We start from the raw sequence: 15341 nt of genomic DNA on the forward strand, positions 1-15341 counted from the left end.
GCTCATTCAAGGCTATGGTGAAAAGTAAAATATTGTCAAATAAAACCCAGAAAGAAGCAATTCAGGAAACAGCCCTCAGATATATGTATTCATTTTACAGAGTTAAAGCTTACTCTACCTTGCCAGGTTTGGAAACTCTGTCTTTGAGGAATCTGCGAAGGGAGATTAAGTGGCGCCCTGATGCCTGAGGTGAGGAAGAAAATGTCTGGCGATGAAAACTGGAGAGAAACTTTCTGAGCAACTGCTTTGCGATGTCTGTATTCATCTCATAGAGTTAAACCATTCTTTGGATTGAGCAGTTTCAAATCACTGTTTCTGTGGAATCTAAGGAAGGACATTTGGGAATGCTCTCTGGAATATGGAGAAATATCCTCAGATAAAAACCAGAAGGTAGCCTTCTGTGAAACTGCTCTGTATCAACTTAATTCCTCTCACTCAGTTAAGCCTCTGTTTTCATGGAGCAGTTTTCTAACACTGTTGATGTTTAGCGTGCAAAGTGATATTCAGGAGCACTTTGAGGCTTACGGTGAAAAAGGAAATATTTTCAGCAGGAAACTGGAGAGAAACCTAACGAGGAACTACTTTGTGACATGTGCATTCCACTGTTTTACCTCTCTTCTCATACAGCATCGGGGAAACCTTTTTGGAGAAAAAGGTACCAAGTGATATATGGGAGCATATTGACAGCAATGGTAAAAAGGGAAATAGCCTCAGACAAAAACTGGAAAGAAGCTTTCTGTGAAACTGCTCTGTGATATGTGTATTCATCTCACATAGATAAAGCTCTCTTTACATTACGCAGCTTGGAATCTTTGTCATGTATGGATCCGTGAAGGGAGATTCGGGAGCACATTCAGGACTGTGGTGTAAAAGTAAATATCTTCAGATAATAACTGGAAAGAATCTTTCTGTGAATCTCTTTTTAGTTATGTTTATTCATCTCAGATAGATAAAGCTTTCTTACATTACGCAGCTTGGAAACTCCGTCATGGATGGATACACAAAGGGACATTTGGGAGCACATTCAGGCCTACGGTGAAAATGGAGATCTATCTTCAGATAAAAACTGGATAGAAGCCTTCTGAGAAACTGCTTTGTGATGTGTGCATTCCACTCAAGGAGTTATGCCTCTTTTTTCATAAGGCAATGTTTGAACACTGTTCCTGTAAAACCAAAATGGTGATATTTCAGAGTGCATTGAAGATTATGGTGAAAAGTCAACTATCCTCAAATAAAACCCAGAACGAAGCATTCCCAGAACGAAATGATATGTGTATTCATTTCACAGAGTTAAAGCTTACTCTACATTGCCCAGTTTGGAAACTCTGTCTTTGAGGAATCTCTGAAGGGATATTAAGTGGTGCCCAGAGGCCTGTGATGAACAAGGAAATGTCTTCCGATGAAAACTGGAGAGAAGCTATCTGAGCAATTTCTTCATGATGTGTCTATTCATCTCATAGAGTTAAATCATTCTTTGGATTGAGCAGTTTCAAATCACTCTTTCTGTGGAATCTGAGGAAGTACATTTGAGAACGGTCTTTAGAATATGGAGAAATAATCTGATAAAAGCCAGAAGGAAGCTTTCTGTGAAACTGCCATGTGTCATGTGAATTCCCCTCACTCAGTTAAGATTCTCTGTTCACTGAGCAGTTTTCTAACACTGTTTATGTTTAGCGTGCAAATAGATATTCGGGAGCACTTGAGGCTGGGGGGGAAAAGGATATATGCTCAGATATAAACTTGAGAGGAGCTTTCCATAGAACTGCTTTGTGACGTGTGCATTCCACTCACAGTGATACCTCTCTTCTCATACAGCATCAGTTAAACCCTTTTGGAGAAAAAGGTACCAGGGGATATTCGGGAGCATATTGATGCCTATGGTGCAAAGGGAAGTAGCCTCAGACAAAAACTGGAAAGAAGCTTTCTGTGAAACTGCTCTGTGATATGTGTATTCATCTCACATAGATAATGCATTCTTTACATTACGCAGATTGGAATTTCTGTCATGGATGGATCTGTGATGGGACATTCAGGAGCATATTCATTACTATGGTGAAAAAGGTAATATCTTCAGATAAAAAACAGAAAGAAGCTTTCTGTGAATTTCTTATTGCTATGTTTATTTATCTCACATAGATAAAGTTTTCTTTACATTACACAGCCTGAAAAATCCATCATGGATGGATCTGCAAAGGGACATTCGAGATCACATTCAGGCCTGTGTTGAAAAAGAAAATATCTTCAGATAAAAACTGGAGAGAAGCTTTCTGAGAAACTGCTTTGTGATGCATGGAATCCACTCACGGAATTATACCTCTTTTCTCATAAGGCAGTGTTTGAACACTGTTCCTGTAAAACCGAAAAAGTAATATTAGGAGCGCATTGAAGAATATGGTGAAAAGTGAAATATCATCAAATAAAACCCAGAAAGAAGCCTTCCAAGAAAATGCTCTGATATGTGCATTCATTTCACAGAGTTAATGCATACTCTACATTTCCCAGTTTGGAAACTCTGTCTTTGATGAATCTGCAAAGGGATATTAAGTGTCGCCCAGAGGTCTGCGTTGAGCAAGGAAATGTCTTCCGTTGAAAAGTGGAGAGACGCTTTCTGAGCAACGGCTTTGTGACCTGTGTATTCCTCTCATGGTGTTAAATCATTCTTTGAATTGAGCAGTTTGAAATCACTCTTTTGTGGAACCTGAGAAGGGACACTTGGGAACGCTCTTTAGAATATGCTGAAAAAGAAATACCCTCAGATAAAAACCAGAAGTAAGCTTTCTGTGAAACTGTGATGTTTCGTGTGAATTCTTCTCACTCAGTTAAGCTTCTCTTTTCATTGAGCACTTTTCTAACACTGTTTTTGTTTAGTGTACGAACGGATACTCTGGAGCATTGTAAGGCTTATGGTGAAAAAGGATATGTGATTAGATCATGAACTGTTGTGATGTGTTCATTCCACTCACAGTGTTATACCTCTCTTCTCATATGGCATCGGGGAAACACTTTTGGAGAAAAAATACCAAGGGATATTCTGGAGAATATTGACACCTACGGTGAAAATGGAAATAGCCTCAGACAAAAACTGGAAAGAAGCTTTCTGTGAAACTGCTTTGTGATATGTGTATTCACCTCACATAGGTAAAGCTTTCTTTACATTACGCAGCTTCGAAACTCTGTCATGGACAGATTCACAAAGGGACATTCTGGAGCACATTCAGGATGATGGTGGAAAAGGAAATATCTTCAGATAAAAACCGGAAACAAGCTTTCTGTGAATCTGATTTTTGCTGTGTTTATTCATCTCACGTAGATAAAGCTTTCTTTACATTACGCAGCTTGGAAACTCTGTCATGGACAGATCTGCAAGGGGACATTTGGGAGCATATTCAGGACTATGGTGAAAAAGGAAATATCTTCAAAAAAAACCTGGAAAGACACTTTCTGTGACTATGTTGTTTGCTATGTTTATTCATTTCACATAGATAAAGCTTTCTTTACGTTACCCAGCTTTCAAATTCCATCATGGAGGGATCGGCAAAGGGATATTTGGGATCACATTCAGGCCTGTAGTGAAAAAGGAAATATCTTCAGATAAAAACTGGAGAGAAACTTTCTGAGAAACTACTTTGTGATGTGTGCATTCCACTCAGGGAGTTATACCTCTTTTCTCATACTGCAATGTTTGAACACTGTTCCTGTAACACCTAAAAAGTGATATTTCGGAGTGTATTGAAGAATATGGTGAAAAGCGAAATATCCTCATGTAAATTCCAGAAAGAAGTCGTCCAAGAAACTGCTCTCGGATATGTGCATTCATTTCACACAGATAAAGCTTACTCTACATTGCCCAGTTTGGAAAATCTGTCTTTGAGGAATCTGTGTGGGGATATTAAGTGGCGCCCGGAGGTCTGTGGTGAGCAAGGAAACCTCTTCCGTTGAAAACTGTAGAGAAGGTTTCTGAGCAACTGCCTGTGATGTGTGTTTTCATCTCATAGACTTAAGTCATTCTTTGATTGAGCAATTTGAAATCACTGTTTCTGTGGAACCTGAGAAAGGACATTTGGAAATCTCTTTAGAATATTCTGAAAAAGAAATGCCCTCAGACAAAAACCAGAAGGAAACTTTCTGTGAAACTGTTCTGTGTCATGTGAATTTCACTTGCATAGATAAGATTCTCTTCTCATTGAGCAGTATTCTAACACTGTTTTTGTTTAGTCTGCAAAGGGATATTTGGGAGCTCTTTGAGGCTTATGGTGAACACCGAAATAACTTCAGATAGAAACTGGAGAGAAACTTTCCAAGGAGCTGCTTTGTGACGTGTACATTGCACTCAAAGAGTTATACCTGTCTTCTTGTAGAGAATTCGGTAATCCCTTTTGGAGAAAAAGCTACCAAGGGACATTCCAGAGTATATGGATGGCTATGGTGAGAAAGGAAATATCCTCAGACAAAAACTGAAAAGAAGCTTTCTGTGAAATTGCTTTGTGATAGATATGTATATTCCTCTCACAAAGATAAAACTTTGTTTACAGTACGCAGTTTGGAAACTCCGTCATGGACAGATGTGTGATGGGACATTCAGGAGCATGTTCAAGAATATGGTGAAAAAGGAAATATCTTCAGATAAAAACTGGAAAGAAGTATTTAGTGAATCTGCTTTAGCTATGTTTATTCATCTCACATAGATAAAGCTTTCTTTACATTAGGCAGCCTGGAAACTCCATCATGGACAGATGCACAGTGAGATATTCGGGATCAAATTCAGGCCTATGGTAAAAAAGGAAATCTCTTCACATAAAAACTGGAGAGAAGTTTTCTGAGAAACTGCTTTATGATGTGTGCATTCCACTCAGGGAGTCATACCTCTTTTCTCTTAAGGCAGTGTTTGAACACCATTCCTGTAAAACCAAAAAAGTGATATTTTGGAGCACATTGAGGATTATGGCGAAAAGTGAAATATCCTCAAATAAAATCCAGAAAGCAGCATTGCAAGAAACTGCTCTCTGATATGTGCCTTCATTTCACAGAGTTCAAGCTTACTCTACATTGCCCAGTTGGAAAACTCTGTCTTTAAGGAATCTGTGAAGGGTTATTAAGTGGCACCCGGAGGCCTGTGGTGAGCAAGGAAATGCCTTCCGGTGAAAACTGGAGAGAAACCTTCTGAGCAACTGTTTGTGATGTGTGTATTCATCTCATAGAGTTAACGCATTCTTTGGATTAAGCACTGTGAAATCACTATTTCTGTGAAATCTGATGAAGGACATTTTGGAATCCTCTATAGAATATGGAGAAATAAATATCCTCAGATGAAAACCAGAAGGAAGCTTTCGGTGAAGCTGCTATGTGTCCTGTGAATTCCTCTCATTTAAGCATCTCTTTGCATTGAGCAGTTTTTTTACACTGTTTATGTTTAGCATGCAAAGGTATATTCAGAAGCGCTTTGAGGCTTACGGTGAAAAAGGAAGTATGTTCAGATACAAACTGGGGGGAAGCTTTCCAAGGAACAGCTTTTGACGTGTACATTCCACTCACAGTGTTATACCTCTCTTCTAATACAGCATCAGGGAAACCCTTTTGGAGAAAAAGGTACCATGCGATATTCGGGATCATATTGATGCCTATGGTGAAAAGTGAAATAGCCTCACACAAAAACTGGAAAGAATCTTTCTGTGAAACTGCTCTGTGATATGTGTATTCATCTCACCTAGCTAAAGCTTTCTTTACATTACACAGCAGGAAAACTCTGTCATGGACGGATCCACGAAGGGACATTCGGGAGCACATACAAGACTATGGTGAAAAAGAAAATATCTTCAGATAAAAACTGGAAAGAAGCCTTCTGTGAATCTGCTTTTTACTATGTTTATTCATCTCACATTGATGAAGCTTTCTTTACATTATTCAGCTTGGAAACTCCGTCATGGACGAACCGCAAAGGGACATTCGGGAGCACATTCACGCCTATGGTGAAAAAGGAAATATCTTCAGATAAAAACCAGAGAGAAGCTTTCTGAGAAACTGATTCATGATATGTGCATTCCACTCAGGGAGTTATTCCTCTTTTCTTATAAGGCAGTGTTTGAACATTGTTCCTGTAAAACTGAAAAAGTGATATTTCAGAGCACATTGATGACTATGGTGAAAAGTGAACTATCCTCTAATAAAACCCAGAAAGAACCATTCCAAGAAACTGGTCTCTGATATGTGCATTCACTTGACAGAATTAAAGCTTACTCTACATTGCCCAGTTTGGAAACTCTGTTTTTGAGGAATCTGCGAAGGCATATTAAGGCGCCCGGACGCCTGTGGTGAGCACGGAAATGTCTTCTGTTGAAAACTGGAGAGAAGCTTTCTGAACAACTGTTTTGTGAAATGTGTATACATCTCATAGAGTTAAATCATTCTTTGGATTGAATAGTTTGAAAATCCTGTTTCTGTGGAATCTCAGGAAGAATATTAGGGAATGCTCTTTAGAATATCCTGAAATGCTGTTTAAAATATGGAGAAAGAAATATCCTCACATAAAAACCAGAAGGAAGCTTTCTGAGAAACTGCTATGTGTTGTGTGAATTCCTCTTGCTCAGTTAAGCTTCTCTTTTCATTGAGCAGTTTTCTAACATTGTTTATGTTTAGCGTATGAAGGGATATTCGGAAGCACTTTGAGGCTTACGGTGAAAAAGAAAATATGTTCAGATAGAAGCAGGAGGGTAGGTTTTAAAGGAATTGCTTTGTGACGTGTGCATTCCATGCACAGTGTTATACTTCTCTTCTCATACATCATCGGGGAAACCCTTTTGGAGAAAAAGCTATCAAGCTATATTCATTTGCATATTGATGCCAATGGTGAAAAAGGAAATAGCTTCAGACAAATACTGGAAAGAAGCTTTCTGTGAAAATGCTCAGTGATATGTGTATTCCTCTCATATAGATAAATCTTTCTTTACATTATGCAGCTTGGAAACCACGTCATAGATGTTTCCCAGAAGGGACATTCGGGAACACATTCAGGAATATGGTGAAAAAGGAAATATCTTCAGATAAAAACTGTAAAGAAGTTTTCTGTGAATGTGTTCTTTGCTGTGTTTATTCGTGTCACATAAATAAAACTTTATTTACATTATGCAACTAATGTGTGTATTCATCCTATAGAGTTAAATCATTCCTTGGATTCAGCAATTTGAAATCACTGTTTCTGTGGAATCTGAGAAAGGACATTTGGGAACGGTTTTTAGAATACGCTGAAAAAGAAATACACTTAGATAAAAACCAGAAGGAAGTTTTCTGTGAAACTGCTCTGTGTCATGTGAATTCCACTCGCATAGTTAAGCTTCCGTTTTCATTGAGCAGTATTCTAACACTTTTGTAGTTTAGTCAACTAAGGGATACTCGGGAGTACTTTGAGGATTACGGTGAAAATTTAAATATCTTCAGATAGAAACTGGAGAGAAGATTTCCAAGGAGCAGCTTTGTGACGTGGGCATTCCAATCACAGAGTTATACTTTTCTCCTTATAGAGGATTGTGGAATCCCTTTTGGAGAAAAAGCTACCAGGGGACATTTGGGAGTATAGGGACGTCTATGGTGAAAAAGGAAATATACTCACACAAAACCTGGAAAGAAGCATTCATTGAAACTCCTTTCTGATAGATATGTTTATTCATCTCACACAGACAAAACTTTGTTTCTCTTACTCAGTTTTGAAACGCCATCATGGACAGATTTGCAAAGGGACATTCGGGAGCACATTCAGGCCTACGTTGAAATAGGAAATATCTTCAGATAAAAACTGGAGAGAAGCATTCTGAGAAACTGCTTTGTGATGTGTGCATTCCACTCAGGTAGTTATATCTCTTTTCTCATAAGGCATTGTTTGAACACTGTTCCTGTAAAACAGAAATAGTGATATTTCGGAGCGCATTGAAGACTATGGTGAAAAGTGAAATATCCTCAAATAAAACCCAGATAGAAGCATTTCAAAAAACTGCTCTCTGATATGTGCATTCATTTCACAGAGTTAACGCTTACTCTATGTTGCCCAGTTTGGAATCTCTGTCTTTGAGGAATCTGTGAAGGTATATTTAGTGGCAACCGGATTCCTGTGGTGAGCAAGGAAATGTCTTCCATTGAAAATTGGAAAGAAGCTTTCTGAGCAACGTTTTTGTGATGTTTGAATTCATCTCATACAGTTAAATCATTCTTTGGATTGAGCAGTTTGAAATCACTGTTTCTGTGGAATCTGAGAAAGGACATTTTGGAATTCTCTTTAGAATATCCTGAAAAAAAATAACCTCAGATAGAAACCAGAAGGAAGCTTTCTGTGAAACCGCTCTCTGTCGCGTGAATTCCGCTCGCACAGTTAAGCTTCTCTTTTCATTGAGCAATATTCGAACACCGTTTTTGTTTTGTCTGTGAAGGGATATTGGGGAGCTCTTTGAGGCTTACACTGAAAAAGGAAATATCTTCAGATAGAAACTGGGAGAAGCTTACCAAGGAGCTGTTTTGTGATGTGTACATTGTACTCACAGAATTATATCTTTCTTCTCAGAGAGAAGTGGGAATCCCTTTTGGAGAAAAAGCTACCAAAGGACATTCAGGAGTATAGGGACAGCTATGGTGAAAAAGGAAATATCCTCAGACAAAAACTGGAAAGAAGATTTCTGTGAAACTGCTTGGCGAGAGATATTATTATTCATCTCACAAAGACAAAACTATCCTTATTTTACACCATTTGAAAACTCCGTCATGGACGGATACTCAAAGGGACATTGGGGAGCACATTCAGGCCTATGGTGGAAAATGAGATATCTTCAGATAAAAACTGGATAGAAACTTTCTGAGAAACTGGTATGAATGTGTGCATTCCACTCAGGGAATTATACCTCTTTCCTCATAAGGCAGTGTTTGAACACTATTCCTGTAAAACCAAAAAAGTAGTATTTCAAAGCGTGTGGAAGACTATGGCGAAAAGTGAAATATCCTGAAATAAAACCCAGAAAGAAACGTTCCAAGAAACTGCTGTCTGATGTATGCATTCATTTCAGAGAGTTAAAGCTTACTCTACATTTCCCAGTTTGGAAAGTCTGTCTTTGAGTATTCTGCGAAGGGATATTAAGTGGCGAGCAGAGGCCTGTGGCAAGCAAGGAAATGTCTTCCGTTGAAAATGGAGAGAAGATTTTTGAGCAACTCTTTTGTGATGTTTGTGTGCACCTCATAGAGTTAAACCAGTCTTTGGATGGAGCAGTTGGAAATCACTGTTTCTGTGGAATAATGGGAAGGTTATTTGGAAACGCTCTAGAATATAGAGAAAGAAATATCCTTATATAAAAACCAGAAGGAAGCTTTCTGTGAAACTGCTATGTGTCGTGTGAATTCCTCTCACTCAGTTAAGCTTGTCTTTTCATTAAGCAGTTTTCTAACACTGGTTATGTTTAACGTGCAGAGCGATATCCGGGAGTGCTTTGATGCTTACGAGGAAAAAGCGTATATGTTCAGATAGATACAGGAGAGAAACTTTCCGTGGAACGGCTTAGTGACGTGTGCATTGCATGCACAGTGTTATACCTCTCTTCCCATACAGCATCGGGGAAACCCTTTTGGAGAAAAAGGTACCAAGGGATATTCGGGAGCATATTGACAGCTATGGTGAAAAGGGATATAGCCTCAGACAAAAACTGAAAATAAATTTCTGTGAAACTGCTCTGTGACATGTGTTTTCATCTCACATAGATAAAGCATTCTTTACATTACACAGCTTGGAAACTCTGTCATGGATGGATCCGCAAAGGGACATTCGGGAGCATATTCAGGACTATGGTGAAAAATGTAATATCTTCAGATAAAAACTGGAAAGAAGCTTTCTGTGAATCTGCTTTTTGTTATGTTTATTTACCTCACATAGATAAAGCTTTCCTTACATCACACAGCCTGGAAACTCCATCACGGACGGATCCGCAAAGGGACATTTGAGTTCATATTCAGGCCTATGGTGAAAAAGGAAATATCTTTAGATAAAAACTGGAGAGAAGTTTCTGAGAAACTGCTTTATGATGCTTGCATTCCACTCACGGAATTATACCTCTTTTCTCTGAAGATAGTGTTTGAACACTGTTCCTGTAAACCCGAAAAAGTGATATTTTGGAGCGCATTGAACACTATGGTGAAAAATGAAATATCCTCAAGTAAAACCTAGAAAGAAGTATTCCAGGAAACAGCTCTCCGATATGTGCATTCATTTCCCAGAATTAAAGCTTACTCTACATTGCCCAGTTTGGAAAGTCTGTCTTTGAGGAATCTGTGAAGGTATATTAAGTGGCACACGGAGGCCTATGGTGAGTAAGGAAATATCTTTTGATGAAAACTGGAGGGAAGCTTTCTGAGCAACTGCTTTGTGGTGGGTGTGTTCATCTCATAGATTTAAACCATTCTTTGTATTGAGCAGTATGAACTCACTATTTCTGTGGAATCATAGGGAGGACATTTGGGAACGCTCTTCAGAATATGGAGAAAAAATTTTCCTCAGATAAAAACCAGAAGGAAGCCTTCTGTGAAACTGCTATGTGTTGTGTGAATTCCATTGGCTGAATTAAGCTTCTCTTTTCATTGAGCAGTTTTCTAACACTGTTTATGTTTAGCGTGAGTAGGGATATGCGGCAGCAGTTTGAGGCTTATGGTGAAAAAGGAAATATGTTCAGTAGAAGCTGAAGAGAAGTTTTCGGAGGAACTGCTTTGTGACGTGTCCATTCCACTCACAGTGTTATACCTCTCTTCTCATACAGCATTGGAGAAACCCTTTTGGGGAAAAATTTACCAAGGGATAGCTGGGAGAATATTGATGCTTATTGTGAAAAGAGAAATAGCCTCAGACGAAAACTGGAAAGAAGCCTTCTGTGAAACTACTCTGTGATATATGTATTAATCTCACATAGATAAAGCTTCCTTTACAGTACGCACCTTGAAAACTCTGTCATGGAAGGATCCATGAAAGGATATTTGGGAGCACATTCAGGACTATGGTGAAAAAGGAAATATTTTTAGACAAAAACTGGAAAGAAACTTTCTGTGAATCTGCTTTTTGCTATGTTTATTAATTTCACATAGAGAAAACTTTCTTTACATTACACAGCTTGGTAACTCTGTCATGGATGGATCCCCAAAGGGACATTCGGGAGCACATTCAGGACTATGGTGAAAATGGAAATACCTTCAGATAAAAACTGGATAGAAGGTTTCTGAGAAACTGCTTTGTGATGTGTGCATTCCACTCAAGGAGTTATACCTCTTTTCTCATAAGGCAGTGTTCGAACACTGTTCCTATAAAACTGAAAAAGTGATATTTTGGAGTGCATTGGAAACTATGGTAAAAAGTGAAATATACTCAAAACCCAGAAAGAGGCGTTCAAAGAAACTGCTCTCTGATATGTGCATTCATTTCACAGAGATCAAGTTTACTCTACATTTCCCAGTTTGGAAACTCTATCTTTGAGAAATCCACGAAGGGATAGTAAGTGGCATTGGAGGCCTTTGGTGAGCAAGGAAATGTCTTCCGTTGAAAACTGGAGAGAAACTTTCTGAGAAACTGCCTTGTGATATGTGCATTCGTCTCAGGGACTTATACTTCTTTTCTCATAAGGCAGTGTTTGAACACTGTTCCTGTAAAACCAAAAAAGTGATATTTCGTAACACATTGAATACTACAGCAAAAAGTGAAATATCCTCAAATAAAACCCAGAAAGAAGCATTCCAGGAAACTGCTCTCTGATATGTTGATTCATTTCACAGAGTTAAAGCTCACACTACATTTCCCAGTTTGGAAACTCTGTCTTTGAGGAATCTGTGAAGGGATATTAAGTGGCGCCCGGAAACTTGTGGTGAGCAACGAAACGTCTTCCGATCAGAACTGGAGAAAAGCTTTCTGAGCAACTGCTTTGTGATGTGTGTATTCATCTCATAGAGTTAAACCATTCTTTGGATTGGTTAGTTAGAAATCACTGTTTTTGTAGAATCTGAGGAAGGACACGTGGGAACGTTCCTTAGAATATGGAGAAAAATCTATCCTCAGGGAAAATCTAGAAGGAAGCTTTCTGAGAAACTGCTCTGTGTCATCTTAATTTCTCTCAGTCAATAAATCTCTCTTGTCATTGACCAGTTTTCTAACACTGTTTATGTTTAGCATGTGAAGAAATATTCGGGAGTGCTTTGAGGCTTACGCTGGAAAAGGAAATATGTTCAGACTGAAACTGGAGAGAAGCTTTCCGAGGAACTGTTTTGTGACATAAGCATTCCACTCACAGAGTTATACTTTTCTTCTCATAGAGGAGTGGGTAATCCCTTTTGAAGAAAAAGCTACCAGGGGACATTAGGGAATATATGACCGGCAATGATGAAAAAGGAAATATCTTCAGACAAAAACTGGAAAGAAGCTTTCTGTGAAACTGTTTTGTGATAGATATGTTTATTCATCTCACATAGAGATGAATCTCCGTCATGGATGGATTCGCAAAGGGACATTCATGAGCACATTCAGGGCTATGGCGAAAAAGGAAATATCTTCAGAGAAAAACTGGAGAGAAGCTTTCTGAGAAACTGCTTTGTGATGTGTACATTCAATTCAGGAAGTTATACTTCATTTCTCATAAGGCAGTGTTTGAACACAGTTCCTGTAAAACCGAAAAAGTGATATTTCAGAGCACATTGAATACTACGGCAAAAAGTGAAATATGCTCAAATAACATCCATAAAGAAGCGTTCCAAGAAACTACTCTCTGATATGTGCATTCATTTCACAGAGTTAAAGCTTACTCTACGTTGCCCAGTTTGGAAACTCTGTCTTTGAGGAATCTGTGAAGGGATATTAAGTGGCGCCCCGGAGGATTTTGGTGAGCAAGGAAACGTCTTCTGATGAAAAGTGGAGAGAAGTTATCTGAGCAACTGCTTTGTGATTTGTGCATTCGTCTCATAGAGTTAGAGCATTCTTTGGATTGAACAGTTTGAAATCACTCTTTTTGTGGAATCTGAGGGAGGAAATTTGGGAACACTCCTTAGAATATGGAGGAAAAATATTCTCGGGTAAAATCAGAAGGAAGCTTTCTGTGAAACTGAAAGAGCTTCTCTCCAGTTTCTATCTGAAGATATTTCGGCTTTAACCATAAGCCTCAAAGTGCTCCCGAGTATCCCTTAGCTGATTAAACTAGAACAGGATTAGACTACTACTCAATGAAAACAGAAGCTTAACTTTGTGAGTGGAATTCACATGACACACAGCAGTTTCACAGAAAGTTTCCTTCTGGATTTTATGGGACGGTATTTCCTTTTCAGCATATTCTTAAGAGTGTTCCCAAATGTCCTTTCTCAGGTTCCACAGAAAGAGTGATTTCAAACTGTTCAATCCAGAGAATGATTTAACTCTATGAGATGAATACCCACATCACAAAGCAGTTGCTCAGAAAGCTTCTCTCCAGTTTTCAACGGAAGACATTTCCTGCTTGCCGCAGGCCTCCGGTCGCCACTTAATATCCCTTTTCAGAATCGTCAAAGACAGACTTTCCAAACTGGGAAATGTAGAGTAAGCTTTAACTCTCTGAAATGAATGCATATGTCAGAGAGTAGTTTCTTGGAACGCTTCTTTCTGTGTTTTATTTCAGGATACATCACTTTTTGCCATCGTTTCCCATGTACTCTGAAATATTACTTTTTCAGTTTTACAGGAACAGTGTTCAAACACTGCCTTATGAGAAAAGAGGTATAACTCCCTGAGTGGAATGCATACATCACAAAGTAATTTCTCAGAAAGCTTCTATCCAGTTTTTATCTGAAGATATGTCCTCTTTCACCATAGGCCTGAATGTGCTCCCGAATGTCCCTTCGTGGATCTGTCCATGACGGAGTTTCCAAACTGTGTAACATAAGAAAAGTTTTAACTATGTGAGATGAATAATTATATCTATCACAAAGCAGTTTCACAGAAATCTTCTTTCCAGTTTTTGTCTTAGGATATTTCCTTTTTCATCATAGCCGTCCCTATACTCTCAAATGTCTCTGGGTAGCTTTTTCTCCAAAAGGGATTCCGGAATCCTCTATGAGAAGAAATGTGTAATTCTGTGAATGGAATGCACACGTCACAAAGCAGTTCCTCAGAAAGCTTCTCTCCAGTTTCTATCTGAAGATATTTCCTTTTTCACCATAAGCCTCAAAGCACTCCCGAATATCCCTTCACAGACTAAACAAAAACAGTGTTATAATACGGCTCAATGAAAAGAGAAGCTTTACTGTGTGAGCGGAATTCACGTGACATAGAACAGTTTCACAGAAAGCTTCCTTGTGGTTTCTATCTGAGGTATTTCTATTTCAGGATATTCTAAAGAGCATTCCCAAATGTCCTTTCTCAGATTCCACAGAAACAGTGATTTCAAACTACTCAATCCAAAGAATGATTTAACTCTATGAGATGAATACAAATATCACAAAAGAGTTGCTCAGAAAGTTTCTCTCCAATTTTCGATGGAGGACATTTCCTTGCTTGCCACAAGCCTCTGGTTGCCACTTAATATCCCTTCGCAGAATCCTCAAAGACCGACTTCCAAACTGGGAAATGTAGAGTAAGCTTTAACTCTCTGAAATGAATGCACATGCCAGACAGCAGTTTCTTGGAATGCTTCTTTCTGTTTTTTATTGGATGACGTTTCACTTTTTGCCATAGTCTTCAATGTGCTCTGAATATCACTTTTTTAGTTTTACAGGAACAGTGTTCAAACTGTACCTTATGAGAGAAAAGGTATAACTCCCTGAGTGGAATGTACACATCACCAATCAGTTTCTCAGAAAGCTTCTCTCCAGTATTTATCTAACCATGTTTCCTTTTTCACCATAGGCCTGAATGTGATCCCGAATTTCCCTTTGCAGATCCATCTATGAGGGAGTTTCCAAGCTGCGTAATGTAAAGAAAGCTTTATCTATGTGAGATGAATAAACATAGCAAAAAGCAGATTCACAGAAAGCTTCTTTCCAGTTTTTATCTGAACATATTTCCTTTTTCACCATAGTCCTGAATATGCAACCGGATGTCCCTTCGTGGATCCATCCATGACAGTTTCCAAGCTGCGTAATGTAAAGAAAGCTTTATCTATGTTAGATGATTACACATATCACAGACCAGTTTCATAGAATGCTTTCTTCCTGTTTTTGTCTTTTCACCATAGGCATCAGCATGCTCCCGAATATCACTTGGTACCTTTTTCTCCTAAAGGGTTTCCACAATGTTGTAGAAGAGAGGTATAACCCTGTGAGTGGAATGCACACATCACAGAGCAGTACCTCGGAATGTTTCTCTCCACTTTCCATCTGTA

This window comes from Macaca thibetana, chromosome 8 (genome assembly GCF_024542745.1).
Source record: "Macaca thibetana thibetana isolate TM-01 chromosome 8, ASM2454274v1, whole genome shotgun sequence".
NCBI lineage: Eukaryota > Metazoa > Chordata > Mammalia > Primates > Cercopithecidae > Macaca > Macaca thibetana.